The sequence below is a fragment of the Rhea pennata genome, chromosome 23 (genome assembly GCF_028389875.1).
Source record: "Rhea pennata isolate bPtePen1 chromosome 23, bPtePen1.pri, whole genome shotgun sequence".
In the NCBI taxonomy this organism is placed as follows: Eukaryota; Metazoa; Chordata; class Aves; order Rheiformes; family Rheidae; genus Rhea; species Rhea pennata.
The window spans coordinates 3798463-3820036 of record NC_084685.1 but is presented as its reverse complement, the minus strand read 5'-3'; positions in this window follow the sequence as shown (position 1 = coordinate 3820036).

Here is a 21574-nt window from a genome sequence, read left to right as displayed (position 1 = left end):
GATCAGGCCTTCCCTCGCAAGCCCATCGTTCTGGCTGATTTTCAAGAGCCATCTGACAAACCCCTATCTCTGGAGAGGTGTTCTCTAATCCTACCCAGCTCCGAATGGGTTCTCTTTGATAAGCAACAGATGTGCAATGGCTATCTCTAAGTAGGCTGCTGCGATAAGAGGACCCAGCCTTCTTCAGATCTGTGACATTAGGGAACCTGAAGGGACTCACCTATCTGGCAAAGGGCTGTTATCTGGCAGTTCAACACATGATAATTCAGATCCCTGTGTAATTACAGCCTGCTCTGATCCCTTAGGGTTCAGACCTAATAGGATTGTGTTTACAGAATAAATTTCCATTTAATATTTTCCGTTTCACTCAATGAGGAACAGTGAGACTACTAAGAGGGACTTAACATTGCTGGAGTCCAGTCACAGACACGAACCACAAGGACAAAACTCTAGAGATGCTGGCTTATTCTCCAATGGATTATTTCTCTTTACAGATTTTAGGACTTCAAAAGCCATAAATGACTGATGAGCTAAATTCCCCTTTCCAAAGGAGACCAAGCGCTGGATTCCCAAAGTCTGGATAACAAGGTTATCTTGATGACCAAAGAAGCTGGCAACTCATGGCATGTGTGACTGTGCTTTAGCCACTGCTGTTCCTAACCCTCCACTGAAAGTGGGTAGAAGAGAGGTATCTAAGTCACTTTACAAAATACCATTTTAAGGAAAATAGAAACAAAGGAAAACCAGAAATTTAGAAGCTCAAGAGTCATTTATATTCATTTCATTTCCCTTCTGCAGAAAGCAAGGGCACGCTGACACTCTGACCTCACTGGCTAGAAACCTACTCAGACCATCGGCAGCCTCAGACAGGCTGGTGTTCTGCAATAAAGATGTGTTTGACGGATCTTTGCCACTTCCATTCTCCTCCATGTGTCATTTTTCCTGGTGTCACTGTGGATATCTTCTCTGTCTTGGTGATTTATTGCACTTAAATACATCAAAAAGTACCACGCTGGCATTTGGATCCCAGGCAGCTGGGACTGACCTGTGCTTCTCCATGCACAAAATGAAAGGGGAATGCACTCTGCACCTAGTACAGCATGGTCCTCCCTCTGCTATCCAGGAACCAGGTCCTGCCTTCATTTTCAAGACAAATCTCAGTCTAGACATCCCTGAGTCCTCCCTCATCTATTTTCATTGACGTCTATCAGGCTGGAAGACATTACTCATGTCATTAGATTAGCACATCTGGAACCAGTAGAACAAAACAACCCCCCACTAAAATCCTTTTCTCCCAATAAAGGTTTCTGACCTGGAGAGTTCTCCAGTAATAAGGCAAGAGCAAAAGTTTCGGGAGCAATTCGGGCTTTGAAGTTGGCTAATAAATCTTTTTGGCTGATCTCTGCTGTGTGCAGTGAAAGCTGTCACAGGTTCAGAGGCAGGATTCTTTGTGCATCCCTGTAAAAGTGCTTCTGAACGGCGCACGCTGCTCTTCGCTGCTCAGCGATGGATGCTCCTTTGAAGGTAAAACTTGTTAAAATTAGAAGTGGCCCCAGCCACTGTGGTTTCTTTGTTTGGTTTTGTTTGTTTCATCTGCAGAGAGCAGAGAAGGAAGGGCGGCCTGGGCAGGTGAGAGACCTGGGATTCTCCACTCTTCCTCATGAAAGCCCCATCTGTGCAAAGCAGCAACACTTCACGCTCAAAGGGGCAAAGGCCAAGAAGGTAACAACAGCAGTTGTTAAAAAACAAAACATCACAGAACTCCTTTGTCAAACGCTATCCAAACATCCCGGCTCTCAGAGGCACTACGTTTCCTTGGAAACCACAGAAATGGCAGCTGGCAGCGAGACCGATGTATCAGGCACACATTTGACCATTCCAGGGCTCTTGGTGGCTTTTGCGTTGACCATCACAGAGCTTTTAGACCGTTCTGCAACCTCAAGTGGCGTGTCAGCTCATAAGGGTGTCTGGGCGTGCCAGACCTACAGCTTTAGGATGCCTCGTGGCTACTAAGTCTGCAAGACCAGCTCTCTAGCAGTTCACACAGGGGAGGCTGGGTCAGGCATGGGCCACGCTGGTGAACTGTGTGAGCACATCATACCTCAGAGTGTGGTGGAGCCACTGCAAAGCTGAACTGAATGCACCTGCGACTGGTGTTGCAGTGGGAAGCTATATGTCAGGGAGAAGATCAGGTGGTTCATAAAATGTCCTCTGGACTGGTAGGTTTTTTTTGCTGAGGAGCTAGCTTGACACAAGGAGCTTAGGGTTTGTTTTCTGCCTTTGATTCACTTTCTGAGCCTGGTAAATAATTCTTGGGCTGCATTTGTAATTCTGGAGAAAGACTTTTGAAAGCAGTTAGCAGCTGCTGCAGTGACCTCTATGGTCTTTGAACAGGCCAACTTTCCAACCCATCAGCTCTCTGGACAGCCTGACTTCCAGCCCTTCTGCGCTGCACCTGCCCCGGGAGCACAGAGGTGACTGACCATGCTTTGAAGAGACCTGTTGTGCCAAGACCTCAGCCAGAGCTGGGAGCTGCTGCACAGGGAGAGTCCCTATCCCAAGAGCTTTTAGCCTGAACACAGAGAAAGCAAGTGAGGGCAACCAGAAAGGCTGCCCCATCCCCATCCCCATCCCCATCCCAATCCCAGGGACAGACCAGCGCAAAACTGACTTGAATCTGGATGCCTGACACTCCTAAGCCTCATCGTCTGTGCAGCACCTTTCCCCTGCAAAGCCATGATGACAACAATTACCCTACTACTACTCTTACTAGTACTATACTGACTTACCCCCGCTGTCACTCCTATCTGTATAGAATGCGAAAAACGGGGAGCAGAGCCTCTCGCCGCATGTTGAGTCCCTGGGAGGACCGAGATGGCTGCAGCCGCTCTCCAGCTCGGCATTTCCAGCTGTACAACGCCATGGAAGATGCATAACACCCCCCTCTTCACCCATCGCGGGGGCCGAGCGTAGGCACGAGCCGCACAGCGGGAATCTCATCTCGACGGAGGCCTCCGGGCACAGCAATAATGCAAATAATAACAATAACTTTTAGTCAGGTTTTTAATGGTAATGCATGCCTCTCTCCCGCTGAAAAATCCTTTAAATGTTCCCTTGCTCTTTGTCTTTTGCTTCCGTTAAACTGTGATTGAATTTAGGACTAATGAAAATGAGAGTCTGAGAGCATTTACTGGAAGCCGGCTGCTCTTGCTTGTTCATCTTGCTCTCTCTCTGCTGGCCTGTCTCATGATCTACCTTTTCTGTGTCCACTCGGTAAAAGCGAACAAACACATTGCTCTAGTGGAGGCTGGCGTATAATCAGGGCTTGAGCGGGTTGGTGTCGTTCATCTTTATGCAGACAACAAGGTTATGCAGTGGGCACTGCTTGCTTATTTTCCTTCCAAAGTTTTTTTGCAACAGAGGATGGCATCTTAATAAAGCAGAAGGTTTTTCTTTTTTGTCTTTTGCAGAGGATAAAAAAAAAAAAAGTTGCTGGAAAATCCAAACCTGAGCGGGTTTTACTTTTTCTGCACCGGACAACCAGCTTTTGGCTTTTTTTGGTCTTTGGATGGAAATGAGGACTAAACAGTACTTAAATTCCAAATTGTGGTTTTGCTAAACCCCTAAAAAGCTGGTAGAATATAAGGAAAATACTGACACAATTTTTCACAATGGAGGAAAAAGAAAAGTCTTCCTTGGCAATCTGTCAGAAGTACAGTGTTACAAAAGCTCTTTAATGATGATAGCAGCAGGTAAAATAGTGTTGGTTATTGGTCTCATTTTGTTGCATTTGCTGGATCTCTTTGCTTTAGTAGCGTAGGACAGAAGTGTCCTGATCCTAACAGAGGGCTAAAGACGTGCAACACCATCAAATATCACAGAAGTACAAGTCATCTCAGCCTGGATATGAGTCATCCCAGATGGTGTTAACACCGGCAATAGAAACCTTCCCCCTTCGCCTCCTGGTAAATCACTGGTGAATGGTGCTTGCAAATATTGCTCCCTTTGGGTTTGGGGACTTTCCGAGAGCAGGTTTGGCAGCTTTCCTGAATGTATCTGCCTGGTGTCAGCAGGCGGTCGGTGGCCCAGGTGACTGATGTCCACCTCACTTTGAACTGTAACTGATGTCATCCTTAGTGCTGGACAGTGTCACTGAAGTGACATGGGAATATTTCCCCTCCCTTTTGGAAACACTAGAACACTGAAGAAAAAAAGGGCTTCTTCGAATCATAAAATAATACAGCTGGACACTGCTATTTTTCTTCTCATCTTTTCCTCTCATGTCCCTCCTTTCATTAACAGTGCCAAAAAAAAAAAAAAAAAAAAAAAAAAAAAAAAAAGCTAGTTTAATGCAAGTCACTTTTTCACATCTGGCAGTTTGGAAAACTGCTAGACTTTTAGAAGGTCAGATCACATCAAAATCCTCAAGAGATTTCCTATCAGGAAGTTTATCATGCACTAGAGCTAACAAGTTTGGCAACTGGCTTCAGCAGGAGCACGGTAAGGGCCTAAGCCAGGCTGTATCGTTTCGGTCTGCATTTGTAAAGCGATACGGACACACGGAGCAGAAGCCCTGACCTCCGTCCGAGGTGCTGTGGCTCTGGTGCCATCATCACCATTAAATACAGAACGGAGGGTGAAAGAAGGAACCAAGGGAATAACCACAGGAATGATTTGGCTGGAGGCGCAGGAATGAGGCACTGCAAGGGATGAAGGTTGCAGCAGGGCAGCGCTATCTGCTGGGAAGAGAGCAACAAATTTGCAGTGCAGCATCTATTTTGGGAAGACGAGTGAACTACTTAGGGATGTACTAGCCCGAGCAAAATTCATCATTTCTCACTCGTCTTTGTTTTAAAAAGCAGGTACGCAGGAGGGGGAATTAAGGGATCAGAGTTAAGAAGGAGAGAAATTCCAGGTCCTAGCAAAATAAACTTGACACAAAACTAGAACTTAGGTAATAGGAGAGGGGAGTCCCTTTTTAATAATATGATAAAGACTTTTATTGTGGAGCTACATTAAAAAGTGCCAGAGTAATTAGAGTTTCAGGCTGTCGCATAACAGGCACTCAGCAAAACAGGAATGTAACGTGCCAGCTCTTTTATTAAAGACAAATTGTCAAATAGCTTGGGATGGAAAACTGCCCTGTCTGAGAGTGATCAGAGAGGAGCTGCTGAAGTTCCCACCGCTCTGCTGTGAGAGACTGACATGAAAGCAGATGGGAGCAGAAAGGGTTGTGGCTCTTCTAGCAAAGATCTCAGGGAGGTTGTGCCTTCTCCTCCCTTCTGTGTGTTCAGTGAGTGCAGGAGGACTGAAACAGGCAGCCCTGCAGGCTGAAGTCCCAGTCTGGTCTCTCCTGACATACCTGTGCAGCAGGGCTCACTTTCTTTATATTTTTTGGGTTGTCCTTCCCACATCCAACAGCTAAGCCTAAGTCTCCTCCATCTTGTTCATTCACAGGGGCTGGCCAGACCCACAGCAGCACGGAGAAGGGGTGGAGAGGCCCAGGGAGTGCTGAGACTCCTTCATTCACCTCAATTGCCAAACATCGACTGGAAAATCTCTCCTTTCCCTGTTCGCATCCAGCCTCTGATCAACACTGCCCACTGCTCTGTCTGCAGAGCACCCCAGAGCGGGGCAGGAGCTAACACTCGGTCTGACTCATCGCTCAGCGCTTGTTCCTGCCTGCTGATTTCTGGTCCTACCTACTGAATAGATGGGTCACAGGAGATGGAAAAAAAACCTCGGATTTCGTTAGCACCAAACAGCTGGTGCAGCCAACGCGGTTCAGAGCTAAGCCCCAGCACAACAAGGGAGCTCTGTGCTCCAGACTTGCTTGCAGCCTGCAGGAGCGTGGGAAGGCAAGGAAACGGTGAATATGCTCCCTTGTGGCAGCTCTTGCGTATGCAGCACGTCTACCCTTGAGCAGGCTTTGAAAGCAAGAATATGTAAGGCCGCAAGGTCTCATCCTGGCAGGCAATGTTCAGAGGAAATCTAGGCATTCGCTCACCCAATTATATTGATGCAATTAGGCAGCCCCCCCCCCCCCCGAACTGGTTCAAGTTTCACTCTCGCGTAACACTGGCACTTGGCGGGTTTTGCTCAGCCACCTCCCAAAGAGTCATCATTACCACGTTCTTTGCTTTGCGGGATTACGCACTCCAGCTGGGATCAGCGTCTTGCTGCGCGAGGAGCTGTCTGCCCCTCCTGGGAGAGCCAGTCCCTGCCCTAAAGCTCAGGCGGATAAATAGGGTTGGTTTAAGAAGAATCTCCGTCCGCAGGGAGCATGGCGTGGGATTGTTTAAATGAGACAACAAACCTACGGCAGAGCCAAAATCTGAACCCTCGGCAGCTGGATTTTGAGACAGGCTCAGTTGGTGACTCTTCAGCCTTCAAAATAAACTTTCAAAATAAGGTATCGCTGTGAGTCGCACGGTGCACGCTCCAGCCCCCGCGTCTCCACGGGCTGGTGCAGGAATTCCAGCAAGGGCTCTTCATTTTATTATGTGCAGGCGCCTGTGGCAACTTCTTGCCTACATCTGCAGCAACATCTTAGTTCCTCTCAGCCAAGGTGAAATTAAAATAGACAGAAACGATTACTGTAGGGAAAGTGGAAAAGTTAATAGGGGCCTTGAACATGCTTGTGAGACATTCCTCTTTTTCCTTTTTTTTTTTTTCCTTCAGGTCTCAAAAAATAGCTCCGAAGATAGAAAGATTTTAAAAAAATGAAAGAAGACTCTCTCAAATGTGCATGAAAGAGTGTAAGAAATGCTCTAATGATCAAATAGGGATTTTGTTCCCCATAGTTTATCTCCTTCTATTATGAGAAGCCTGTAGTGGAGGTAAAGGAGAATCTGGGTGACTTTATTATAAAACGGATTGTTAGAAAAGCAAAGCTGCCTTGGAGAAAGGAGGAAAGTGGAAGCATGTCTTTATCTGGTCTAGTAGGAATTCATGCAGAGCCATCTAACGCCCAGGGAAGGTCTCTTAGTGGCACCTGTGGGTGTTGGATCAGGCCCACCTGAACCGCGCTATGTTCTAAGGCACGTACATGTATTTCAGCTCCAGCATGGAAAAGCATTCCTTCTGCAAGCGGGGACTGCGGGGGTGCATTAATCAGGACCTAAAGTCCTGATATCAATCCTGGGAATAAAACAGGAATTATCTTTGTTTTACTGATGAGCTACCATGTGAGCACTTCCACCCCTAGTTTTTCTGTTCTCTTCCCACCTCCCTACGCCAAAACATATGTCAGCTTTGGTGAGTAGAGCCTACATCCTCCAGGGATGCTGAGGGCCACATCAACATGTCCATGTCCAAGGCCATGACGGATTAGTTGGCCATGAATATGTTGCTACTCCAGCTGTGCTTGCCCAAAGGGTTGTTCTCCCCTTCACCTTTTCAAATCAGACCTTAGAGCCTAATGCACCCCAGTTGGTAGTTTCTGCGAGCACACACACATACAAAACTTGAGCTCTGTAATTTGCTTTTAACACAAGTCAGGAAGATGGACAGTTAGCTGCATAGATGATGGTTTGTAGATATCCCTGTCTTGTTGCTTAATCATACACTATATCAAGTAAACAGTCCACATTCTTAATACGATGGTGGCAATGTCTGACTGATTCTCCCCGTTCATAAACCAGATCGTTATCTCTTCCCATCTGCAAGCATAAAAACGCATGGTGTTATTGCACGACTGATGCCATCGTAAAATACTCCCCATGTCCTCGCTGCCTACCTCCTTTCATTTCTACATTACCAGTGATCAGACTGAGATTTTCTACTCCTCCTGCAGCCTCCTGCAGCTCCCTCTGCCCTCTTTCTGAAGGGCTGATATAGGAGTCAGTTCTCTTGTGCTCTTCACTTCCTTTTTGCTAGTGGCAATTTATCCCTCTGGCATGTTGGCTCTGTGCATGGGCCCAGGGTAGGCACTGTCCCCTCCCGTGTTTGGGGAATGTGTTTTCTCTTTGTCTCTCCGCACCCTCTATAAATCAGGGAGGCTAAAGCATATTTTATTTGGAGCATCTGCTGGAACAGCAATTAATCACTGTCAGGCTATCTGAAAATAACCATTAGTTTTTGTTTTATTCTTTACGGCATAAGCAGAAGAGATACGTCTCCATTCCAGTTATTAATCCACTTGCTCACTGAAGGCAGCCAGACTACACCTGGGAGCTGGCTTCTACTAATTGATCCTAAGAAATCAGAGACAGAGTTTAGGTGGAAAGGTGGAGCTTAGCTGGAAATAGGGACTGACAGAGAAAAGAGGGAGGGCTTTGCTGTGAATGCAGAAGGGACCCCGGCTCAGAAGAGGGAGGAAGCCTCATAGCTCTGCAAACAGATGTTAAACAGGATGCATAAAAGAAACTGCTATAAAGCTTTGAGAAATTTTATTTTTCCTTTGTTAACTTTGAGCTCTTTAGGCAGTTAATTACAGGATGTTCGTAGAACATCTCCCTTTCAAATTTCTGCACAGAGCCAAAAAAAGAAAGTGACCATAAGCTTGGCATCCTAAAGTCCTCTATTAATTTTCCTTCTGTGATTTTAAAGCAAACTGTGCACTTCTTTTTAAGGTCAAAATATTTTTTTTCCTAATTGCTAGGACCACCAATTCTCCTCCATGATATCTAAACAATTCAAGCTACATTTTTTTAAATGCCAGACTTCAGTGCCTGTAGTCAGGGTCCTGTAAATGAGACTTCCAAAAGCTTCTGTAAGATTTAGTTCCTAAGCCACTTAGACACTTCTGAAAAACCCAGTGATGTATAAAATTGGAGTGGCAGCACAACGATATATTGTCTCACTAACTCTCCACTGGGTTCAGCTCTGCAGCACTAAAAGCCAAACTGCCTTTAAAGTCAGCAGATGTGATTCAAAGGGAGAGACAGAGAAGATCTGCTGGGAATGGAGGCGCCGTAATCACAGCTCTTTACACGATCTCTGCCAGTACATTTCACACTCAAGTATATATATGTGTGTGTATATATATATATATATACATATATATACACACACATATATATACGTGTGTGTGTGTGTGTGTGTGTGTGTGTTAGCGGTTGGTGTGTATGTGACAGCACATAGCCACAAAATTTTCATGGAGTGATAATCATAAAAATGTTAATTGCATTTATAAGCATGAAAACTGTGTGTGCATGCTTACAGTTTTTGTGCCTACCAAAAGTGGCTCCGTGCTCACAGAAAGTAGCTCTGTACAAACTCTGTATATACCAGTATTAATACGCTTTAGCACTCAAAAACACAAAACAAAACCAGACAAACCCTGAAACCCGAAACCCTGTGTCATTCATGCTTCTCCTGATGCTGCAAGGCACAGGCCAGCGTTTCGCATCGTGCTGCGGCTGACGCCTGTGGGCATTGCTGCTGCTGCCAGGTCGTGCAGATACTCCTCTAGTTCCCATGGACAAAAATAATAAATCTCTAGCTACTGATGTCAATCTGGAATAAAAGATCACAACATGTGTGCATTGCTCCCAACCTGCTGTGAGGGTGAAGCTCACAAGCCAGGGAGAGAGGTCTGCTATAGAGGGTAAGCGGGGATTTTTTTGGATCATTTAGCCGTGGTGTGTGGTAGCTATGTGACTTGCCAGTAGTTCCCAGACGAGCTGGCCTGTGAGTTTGTATATTGTATGTGGAGCAAAACCTGAACAGTACGGAGTTGAGGAGCATAAGCATGTCCCTCATGCCCCAATTTGTGGGGGAGAGACAGCATGGTGCACTGTAGGAGCCAGTGGTGGGTGTGGAAGGTGTTTCTGCAAGGCAATGGGAAACTGCTACCACCCATTCCCAAATTAGAAAAAAATTCCTAATTGCTCAAGTTTTTTCAGCAAGCGTTCCTCAAAATCTGTAAAACTGGTCCTTAATGAATCATTTCATCTCATTAATCTCTTTAACTGAAATAACTTATTTACTTAAAATTTTAAAATTTGCTACTGTCCCTTAGGTCATTTTGTTTTTAGAGAAGCAGTCTGCTAGGAAGCTAATTATGTAAAACTGGCAAATTAATTTCTCAAAACCATGACAAATATTTGACTTAAAAGACGTATCCTTTTTTTGGTGAGCTCCAGCCAGTTGTTAACTGCAGTAGCATATGCTAGGAAGATGAAATGGTGACCTGGCAAATTAAGGTCCTCACTTTATTTTTACCATATACATGTTCTTTGTTCAGCTGCTAGAGCTTCTCCACACCCACAAGAAAATGCGAGAATATCATATATACTCAAGACTTTCAGGCATTTCAGTTTACTTCTGCCCAAGACAACTTGTAGAAATTCTCTTATATCCCCTGGACTTTCTTCTCACTTTCTTCTCAGGGGCTGAGGCTCTGCCTTTCCGCCCACAGTCATGTCATTGAACCTTAAATATTAAGCTACATCATCTAAATTATTTGCCTAGTTTCCTTATGTTTCCTCTCCATGAGCTTGTGGAGAAACGAGCAGGTCCATAGGATGCTGGCCCACCCACAAGGGGCAGCGTCTGAGCTATGTGTCCAGCTCTGTGGACAATATAGAGGCCCACCTCATACGCATGTGCCTCAGGTAAGAGTAGATTTCAGTGTGATTAATCCGATCATGACAAAGCTTTGGGAGATGGACTTCCTGGAGGACTTCCATCATGCAATGATAAAGCTGCTGAGAAAGCTGGAAAGTAAACTTTTATATGTCAAAATGTCCTACAGAGCAGCAATTGCCAGTTTTGCTCAGCCCTAGAGATGGTGTCTCCTGGGCTGCACTCAAGCCCTCAAACTCCATTTGCACAAACTCCTTTTGAAATGAGCAGGAAGGTGTCAAAGACAAATGTTTGTGGGAAGCCGTCTATTGAGGCCAGCAGGTTCAGACCACCCCATTTTGAATGAGCACAGTAGGGGCAGGTTGTCCATTGAAGTAAATTCCTGTAGCTCCAGAGGATCTCTGGCACTTACACCACAGGGTCAGATTCTCTGCACCTGTGATTAAAGTGATGCCTGGAAACAGTATTTTTCCATAGTCCAAAGGGCTTGGGGGAAATATTTTTGTTTGTTTTTCTATGTGTGTGAAAGAGATTTATTTAACTCCCTGGCCAGGCATGTGACAGCATTTTAACCCAGCAAACCCATTTCTTGTGCCAAATGTTGCACGGTTCATGATCCCACATGTGCTTCCCGCTCACTTATTTATGTTCTACCTGCAGTAAAGATAGTCACTTTTCCTGTTTCTAAAACCTTGACATTACTAGACAGGATGGTCAAACAGTAACCAAAGCAAGACTTCTGTACTGTTTTTTTTCACCACCTTGTGTGGAAATGTATTGGCTGAAATATCCCTCTATATGGAGCTGAATTTCACTATTTGTGAATATGAAATGTCTTGGACAAGTTGTACCTTTACTTCCATTGGCTTATTCGATCCCCATGGTTCACGTGGGCACTTTTACCACTTGCAAAGTCAAGGTTACAGAACTGAAGAGTGAAATGGTATTACAGAAAAAGTCAGTATCAGGTAGGAAGAACAGGAGTTGTTCAGCCTGGAAGCTTATTGAAAATACAATTGAAAACTTGCTGGAGGTTCAGAGACGGAAGTAATTCTTTACCTCTATTTTGCTTTCATTTTCAGTCCACCTCATTTATTCTCAACACTAGAAGGGCAGAAGTACCCATAAGAAGGCCATTCCCACTGTATTTAATTGTTCCAGTTGAATGTATTAAATAGAGACTGAGATGAGGAAGATCTGAGGCAGCTAAAACACTCAGAGCGAGAAACCTTGCATTTTTTGAGGGAAAGAGCACTACTGCGGAAGCTGGTTAAATCAAACACCTGAATTACTGGAGACACCCTCCACTTTTCCCGCCTGGCAGAAAGGCTGTCATGTGCCAGTTACTTTTTTTCTAAGGAAGTACTTTTCAGCAGGTTCATTCAAGCCCATAATTTTAGCTAACACTCGCCTGTGGGAGAATCACCTTGTCTCCTCCTGTATCTTCTCAGCTATTTGCACAAAATAACACTAATTATCTAAAATGCTGGTTTCCTCAAAATACCTGTTGGAACAGAAGATACAATTACCATAATTCCATTGCAAATTTCCCTTCCCATAATCACTCTCCATTACAGCAGACATTGTACCTTTTGCTTTACCTGCAAAATGTTGAAAGCAAGGATTTAACTCATTTAACTCTTTTCAGCCCATTTTAGGGAAACTTCAAGTTAAGAATTCTATAGGAGCTTTGCCCATAAGCATGCTGGACTGATGACTTAAAATCACAAGCAAGGTATTCATCTCACCTAAAAATTATGCATCTCCTCTGTTCTTGCTGTCTGAACTTGTTCAAGTCTAGTAGAGAAATACATGATTCCAGAAGGTAGTTAATTCATCCCACTTATTTCAAGTGCTATATTTAGGCTAGGCTAAATTGCCCTCTTAAGGTGCCACCTCTACTGACTAAGGTGTATGACTCGCCCAGACTAGACCTCCAGCTGTTTAATAGGCAAGCTGACTTCTTCTGTAAGCCAAAAAGTCTGCCTCTTCCGCTGTGTCGGGAGCATCCAGTGGAGGTCTCTGACATTATGAGAGTTTACCTACACCATGTATCTTCATTTTGTTTCGATCTATTGTAAGCAGCTATCTGGACTCCTCGTATTGCTGAGATAAGTCAAGTGTAGAGGGGCACCTGACCAGACGCGTTTGTACAGAAGCTCCTGCGAGCCTCCAGGCAGAGCGAAGGCAAACGGAGCCCGCGCACTTCCAGTAACAGACCGCAGAAGGTACAGTGAGGATGGGACATGGTACTTGAACACTTTGCACTTGCAAGAATTAGGAACTGCCCCATCTCACTCACAGGAAAACTACTTCCAGTAGAGTGTTGAGGACTTCTTGGTAATACTAATTGCAAGGCTTGTCCCAGCCCCTTTGCTTCTCCACTCTTAGCTTCCTCTTTGGGAGAAAACTTGGTCTTGGCTTTTCCAAGATAAAAATCCTTTTCCCTTCCTTGCTGTACTCCTCTGAGACAACCACTAGTTGATAACAAGAGAAAGCAAGACAGCATTTAATTCCCACTCAGGAATAAAATATTCATAGATATTTCCGCTCAGAATCTTCTCAGACATCAGCAGGGCAAAGCAGGACATAGACCCTGAGACTTGGTGGAAACAAACCTCTGTGAAACCACCCCAGGATGATAGCAAACCAAAAATGTTCATCATCAGTTCTTCCACCTGCTCAGATTAAGGTGCAGCACGTGCTGTAATAGCTGCAACATGCGTCTCTGCAATTACAGCCGGTTTTGGTACCTCCTGATTCTCAGTGATTGACAAATGTTTGAATTAGTAACTGAGGCCTTTGAAAGATGAGGGCTTGAATTTTAATAAGCTCAGGAATATTCATTCTGCCAGCCTTCCAATACACATTTTTAATTTTTTTGTCAAAAAAGGGAAATGTTCCAACGCCTGCGATACGTCTGCCTTCTCACCAGCCCCCCAATCCCTCCTGCCTGGCCATGTTTCCTGAGGGTTTTTGCTGGTCTTGTACCAGTTGTATGTGAATACATGCAGAACAGATCAAACTTCTGAAAAAGCAGCACTTTAAACTTCTTGGCACCCCCTCCAGAGAAGAGCAAGCCATTCTTTATAGTCAGTAAAATTGTGTTTATAGTCTCCAGAAATAACCTGAATAGACCTTGTCCCACCCTAGGGAACTGAACTGCCACAGTTACCAGCTAGTGATGAGTCTACAGATCATATAGGACTAATATAAGCTTGGCTGCAGGCAACCCTTCTGCAGCTCTGGTGGTGCAAACCCGGGGTTTTATAACAGAAGGCTTTAAATTTTAATCTCATTCATCACCATAAAATTGAGGGGCACTCACAAAGTTGGTTAAGTTCTTTAGATAATTTCTTTTTTCCTTCATGCACCTAGAAATACATTTTAGAGGGCCTCCAGTGTTACTAACAGAGCGAGCAATAGAGTACGCAGAGCTAAAATACTAATTGGAAAAAAAGCTATATTGGGTTCATTTTCTAGCAGAGTTTTCACAGAACTGCCAGTATAGATTTTTTCAAAGATCTTCTGGTAAACCCCCAAATCATGAGGATAGTGTGTTAGAAATGGTGAGATTTTATAAACACAAACCAACAGAATGGTTCAATTTTGTCTTTCCAGTGAGTTTCTTGGTCTTCGTGTGATGCTTCCATGGTTTCAAGCTTCAGCCATGTAAGGTCAAAACATCATATTTTCTTTAAAATAAAGAGCTGAAATTTCTTTTACCTGGACTCTGGAAGCTAGAGCTTCCAGAAGAACATCAAATATTGTTGGCGTCTTAACAAAGTGATCAGAAAAAATATTCCAGATTTTTTTTCTATTTTCTCGGAGGTTGTGGATTTGCTGTACAATATGTTAATCAATTGCTTTCAAGATCCTTCCCCCTTTCCCCTCTTGTCTTCTTTCAAGAGTTTATTTTTAAAAGTAGCATCCAGGGCATTGGAATAGCAATAAAGAGTAGGTTAAAGCCTCTGATGTTTCATTCCAGGAACGCTGAAAAGATTAATGCACTTGTCTGCAACTTGAGCCTTTGCTATTCCCAGCTCTCCAGAAACCAAACAGCATGTACAGCAATTTCTTTATTACTTAAATCACATTGCACGATTATTACACCACTTTGGCTGGAAGGCAGCAAAATTGAACTTGCCACCAAGGTGAAAGGTGAATGAAAGAAAGTCAGTTTGGCAGATGACTGGAAAAATTTGTTGGCATGGTAGGACAATGTTTTGGGTGTAGCAACTTGGAAGGCTTAGTGTGCTGGGAAGGTAGAGACTCCTTCCTTGCTGCCTTTGGACATCTTTTCTTGTTGTTACACACAGGACAAAGTCTTATTCTGGCAGCTATAGTGGGCACTGTCCTGAAAACTGGAGTTGCTGGAAGCATTCACTGTTACAGCTAGATCTAGAAAACCCAATCCTCTCACACCTGAAATATGCAGCATGGAGCAGTCAGAATGAGTTATACATGTTCAAGTATTGGCCAGATTTCACGCTGTTCAAGAGTTTTCATCCCTAGGCCACCCATATTAGCAGCGACACAAGTCAACTCAAAATGTGACCTAGTCCAGCATGGAGTAGGAAGCTACATCTGTTAACGATGGTTTTTAACAAAGCCACCGGTATTCAAAGACCTTACAAAAACAATTTGCAGTTCATGTACAAAGATCTTGGCCCTTGGGTTCTAGGCTTTTTTCATGCAACCCTTTCTCATAATTTGATTATTACTCAGATTGACGCTTTGAGAGCTTCTGGAAAACCTGCAGTTAGGCCCATGAGAAAACAAGCATCTCTTTCACTGCAGTTTTGCATTATGGATATCAGCCTAGTACTTCAGTTTCTAATACCAGATATGGAAGATCGTCTGCTACTGCACTTGTACAGATATTATGCACCATAAAAATGGGCATGAATCGGAGCCCCCAGCACCACTGTCATTATTTGCACAGCACAGATACATAGTCAGATGGTGTATGAGGAGAGAGCTAAGTGTATTGGCATAACTTTCCGATGTTTCTAGATTTGTTTTTTGCATTATTTTTACATTTGGATTTTCTTGCTGCCATTTTTATATAAGCACCTTTCCAAAGGCTAGATTATTGCTGTTATTAGCATTTCTGCGTGTTCCTAACTTTAGCTCTATCTATTTTTTAGAGATTATTTATGTGTTGAGTATCTTTGTTAATAGTAACCAGACTCTTTAGGATGGCAAGTATGAGTGACAGCCAAAGAAATCACTTTATACAGGATTCCTGACACAATATTTTGACAATCTCATTTTAAGTAAGATGCTATGATTGTCAGTTCAGTTACAATACGGTTGTTGCTCCCTAGTGGAAAAAAAAAATCCAGAAAATTGAAGGAAATCAAATTCCTGGCTAAGTGATTTTTACAGGAAAACATTACGGTCTTGCCCTTGCCTCTCACTTGCCTTAAGCTGCATGATGCTTGAAATGCCTAAGGAGAGAGCAAGTATCTAGTAAATGTTTGAGAACCCAGGCATACTTTGAATAAGCATCTAGAAAGTATAGGCAATTCATCACTTTTAGTAGGCTGATAATAGTACTTTGCCATTTCTGCTCCTTTCCAGCCTAACAAAATGCCCAGAACAAAACACAGTATTTCTGATGGAAATGCTTTGGGGATTTCTTTTCAGTTTTTCTAGCCCTCTCAAAAAATCTAATGAAAATTGAGAGGGGAAATGTAAAACAGTAGATATGCATACCTTTCTTGGGTGTCATGGGGACAAGGGAGGAAAAGTGTCTAGGAAGAAATGAGTTGGAGCTTGTAGGGAATTATTGAGGAAACATTTTTTCCTATGGTAGAAAGAGGAGTCTTTAGATGGAAATTTTATGGGAAATGTGTTCCTTCTGATAGATCTGCTCTTGGAAAAGCGCTTTTTTGTCTCTCAATGTCTTTTGGTCAAAGAGAACAGGTTAGACTGGCTCTGGGGTCAGGATGGACACATCAGGAGAAAGTAGGTGGGAGTCTTAACTGCTTAAATTAAGGCCCAGAGCAGAACCCTGGGCAATAACTCTCCCTCCCTTGGTTCTTTAATGCCAAATTCAGACTACCTCCCTTTTGTTCAAACACAGAATGAAAATGTATTTTGAAGCTGTAATTTTATTGTGGAATGGAATATATGTTTTCTGGACAGCTCTAAATTGCACGCCACAAACCCAAAGGAGGGTTAGGATTAACCAGGGCAGGGCATTACAGCATTATGAAGAGTTATGGGATTAAATTAAGAAAGGGAAAATTGAGGCTGAATATCAGGAAAATCTTGTTGGCAATAAGCTTATTGTTGCTGTGATTTATATAGCCATTATTGCCTAGAAGCTTACATCAGGGCCACTCTACAGATCTATAAATTAGAGAAGATTGGGGCCTCCATGTAGAGATACAGAATAGATGATAGGGAATCAAGGCTGCTCTTGGATTAGGCGCTGGACAAATGCATCCTTAATGGCGCAAACAATTTGCAATGCAAATAAGGAAGAGAGAAATTTTGGAGCAGGAGGAAGATCCAAAATTAAATACTAGTCATGATATGGTACACTATAGAGAGAGACAGGATTAGAAGTCAGTGTGTTGATCAGTCTGCCATGGTAACTACTGAACCACAGTGCCTCCTGCTAACTTGTAAAGTAGTATGGAAGTATTTGCAGTTTGAATTTGACAGGAAAAGAGAATACAATTCAGCCGATGCAAACCCATATCTGTCTGAGCACATGCGAGAGAGAATCTAACCATTTTTTCACTCCTTAACTTCTAGAAGTTTTTTTTGTATTCCGGGAAAAAATGAACTTATTTTCCTAAACCATTGCAACTGCATCTGTAGGGGCAGAACCCAGGGGTGACAGCTTGGTGCTCTTGTCAGAGCACCTTCTCATGCCAGGCCTTGCCCATCCTAACCCTTTGCTCTCTGATCGTCCCTCCAGGTATCTCTGTGGTGCTGAAGGCTCTCTTGGTGACATCTTGATCCTTAATCAAGGCCTCTCTGAAGATTTTGCCTTCTTCCCTTGCCACAGATCTGAATATGGGCTGTCAGGGGCTGAATACGTCCTTTATATGCGTGCTTACTCTCAGGGATTGAGTGTCCAGCTCTCATGGTTGCCTGCTGGCTTGACTCATGGCTACTGAGCTGGACTTCAGTGTGGGAAGTCTCTGTTTGCCAGCTATGTGTCCACAAAGGGTAACTATAGGCCTGAGCGGGTTACATATAGACGGCAGCTCTCTCAGGACAGGACCAGAGTTCTGGCTTTGAGCCATCCTCATTCACACATACACCCCCCTGAAGAGTTGGGCTCTTGCCAAGAGCAACAGAGTCAGCTCAGGGTGGTGGTGTGTCAGGTTCATCCGCTTTAGCAGGGCTAGTGGTGAGACCTCAGTGCAACACACGTCTTTCCACACTGCTTATGGTTCCTGAGCACAGTCTCATGGCAACTGAAGGGTCTCTGCCCCATGTCCTGGAACACCAGATGGAGGTTCCACCTGGCCTCCACACAGCATAATGTGCCACATCTAACTTAGGCATGTCTGATTGCAGATATTGTGGCAGATGGAAGTCAAATACTGACTTCAGCACCCAACTACCAAACTTTGGTCTGCTTCAGACATTCACTTCATTAATATGCCTGGTGATGTTGAAGTTTGCTGACGAACTCTCTGGGGTTTAAACTCTGTTGCTGCATCACATTTGGTTTGATATAAAGCAAGGTCACTCCTCATCCTTTAGGTTATTCAGGATTAGAAAACTGAAGTCATTTGAACTGAGATGATATTTCTTAATATAATAATGGCTGGGAAATTGAACTATAAGAATGGCTTCTTGTTATTAGTTCATAGGAGGTGCTTTTTAAAAATTAGAGTAGAAGGAGGATGACTACAGTTTAATCCCAAGATAAATCACCCTTCCAAAATGGCTAGCAAAGCTCAGGAGTTGATATGATTAGGAGAGTTAAAGGCATGGCAGGGCAAGTTAAAGTACTCACTAATGATTTTAACTAGAATTACAGAGAGATACAAAGGACTTTCCATACTGTGTCAGTTCTTCACATCGTTCTACATTGCAAGTGGTTTCCAGACAGGATTGTTTCTCAATGCTTCACAAAATGCAAATGACAAATACATTCAGTTCATCTGACCTACACATTTCTCTGAAGTTGCAGTTTTCTGTACCATTCTCCAAGTTCCTGAAGTGTATGAAGTGTAGCAGACACCAATAGAAAACATACTGAACTGGTTAAAACAATTTTAGTTAAAAATCTCTCTCTCCTGCTCTGTGTATATTCATGCATTGAACAGCTTTTTAACGAAAGCGAGAATTTTAGCAGAAAGCTGTTGTTTGGGTTAAAATACATCCAATTTTGATCACTGAACATTTTGATTCTTTGCAGATCCTCCTCTTTTTTCCTGCCTCTAGCTTGACTTTAGTCCAAGTAGAAAAAGAAGGCCCTTTTTTTTTTTTTTTTTTTTTTTTTTTTTGCTTTTTTTAAATTTAAAATACAGGCAAAAGAATTTTCCAGTCCAAAAGATATCCACGTATTTTGAGGGGGGTTTCTTTTTGAAAAAGAAAACACATTTTCTCAAGCAGCTGTAACACACCAGCTGCTCCCACTCTCCGTTTTCTCATCTAAATTCTTTCTACTCTTCTTCTTTCCTCATTAATTCCTCTTTCAAGTTGCTACTTTCATTGTTCAGTGATGATCATCTTGCTATTGGAGACATGACCCATTTAGCTGCGTTCACAGGAGGAGGAGAATGGGCTTCTGTAATGGTTGTCTCATAGCCGGGACCACAGGCAGTGCCACAAGCTTCGCATTCATTTTCCGCCTTTATTCAAACAAAAGTTCTGTTGCTTGAGAATCGGAATCTGTTTGGGGTTGTGTAAAACAAGGCTTTGCTTTTGTTCTTCAGTAAACATTTTGCTGCTTCAGAGCTTTGGATTGGCAACTCAGATGAATGGAGAGAGAGACAATGTCAGAAAATGCGTTGTTTTCCTTCTGGAAATGTTCACTATGACAAAAATGTTCATTGTTTTGGTGGAAAACATCATTGTTTTTTGTTCAAAGGACACAATATGGGAAGGAGTACCCATTCTCCCCCTCCTCTGTAAAAATGTGAATTTTGAATTGGATGGATTTCGCCTGTTTCATATAAACAGATTTTTGTAGAAGAAAGAAACAATCTAATCTCTTTGTCCATCCACATGAACAGACTGAAATTCATGAGAGAAATTATGAACAACGTATTAAAAGCAAGTCCAGTAAGATACTGGAATAGGCAGTTTGGAGAAGGTAAAATTCTCATTATATATACCTGTTACTGCTCCTGTATAAGGTGTGGAATAAGCCTTTAGCACCTTTTCACAGAATACCAAGGCCATCAGAAACTGAAAAAAAAGTAAAACAACTGAAAACAGGTGTCAACCGAGTTATGCTTTCAGCTGTAATTTTGCCCCTGTCTTTCTTATTGGATACAAAAGTAGACATGCCCCTGCAATAATTTTTGTCGAATTCCTGGTTTTCTTTATGCAAAAGAAAAAAAAAATCCCATTTGTAGATCAGCCAACTTGTAAAACAGCTAGGAGATTTCCCCCACATCTGTAAGGGTCCCTGTCCTAGCATTCACTTTCAGATGACTTGTTTGGACTCTGGACACATGTAGAGATCTATGATTTAGCCAATTACCCCTCAGTTAGCTAGACCAGACTTCAGCAACTGAGAGCAGTAGTTTGAGATAAGGAAGTTTCTCCCCACTGTAGGGGCACTTTCCCCTGTAAGGGAGACAGAAGAAGGTGGTCTCATGGCTCTGTCATTCCTCTTGGGGTATGTTAGACCTGATTGCAAGTGTCCTTGTGTTTCTCCATGATGCTGACATCAACGTGACCAGGCCAAAAATGTGCCAGCCCACTCAGCGTGGGAAGCTACAGATCCCAGTTAACCACAGCCTGGCTCCTCATCTCAGTGTGAACTTCTGGGCTTATTCACTCTGGGTAAGAAAGAAATGGGATGCCAAAATTGTGGTAAGGTCAGGCAATGAACACCTAGGGCCCTGCCCAGAGCAGGGGAAGGAGGAGAGGCTGGTGATGACACTCAGCAGTAAGCAACGTTTTCCTTGAGATGTGGGAAGGGATAACAGCTCAAGTTGGTCTGCTCTGATGGATGTTCATTCGGCTCCAATATGCCTAACTGCAGTGATTCCCTCAGTGCATCCTCTGGAGCTCATTTTTTTCACAGTGCAAGAAGACCTCAAAAAAAAAAAAAAAAAAAAAAAAAAAAACCTCAAAACTCCAGAGCAACCAATTCCCACCACGAGAGACTCTCATCTGTCCTCACGCAGATGATGCAAGCTCTGAGGGGAAGGGCTCTCTTGAACTCAGATCCCAGGTAAGGTGGTCAGGTAGCACCAGCTTTCATATACGCCAGACACTGGGCAGGTTTCCTATTAGACTGGTTCAGCCCAGACAGGAACCCTGTGAACCAAGTCTTAAACTGCTAAAAATTTGGCTCTACTTCACTGAAACCAGCAGAGTAATTTCTGCTTAGACCAGCTGGGAATACACCTCTCGGTCTCTATGTAAACAATCCTCTGCTGTGTAGCTGGGAAAGGCTCATTTTGCCCACTGAGAGAGCAAAAGAGAGAGAAAGAGAGTGCTACAGACAGATAGCAACAGGCAGCTTATCCGAGCTAAGAGGGCCTCCGCGGATTAAGGAGTGCTGAAGGAAAGGAAAAAAGAAATTGTAATTAAAGTATGTGTTATCTTTTGAGAATATTCACAATCAAGTCCTACTACAGAGTGAAGGTAGGCCTTTGTAACTAAGGATGGTTGGACTCTAGCTATTGCTTTATTTAATTTTGTTGTGCGCGTAGTGAGACAGTAGATAGCGATGGGTATATGGTGGATCAGCACGTAAGCCAGTGCTTTCACTTGCAGCTTGTAATTTTAGCTGTCAGCTGAGTTGTTTACATAGCTAAATAAACAGATCCCAGTCTCTCTCTCTCTTATCTCTGGTACACACACATAGTAGGAACAAGTTACAGAG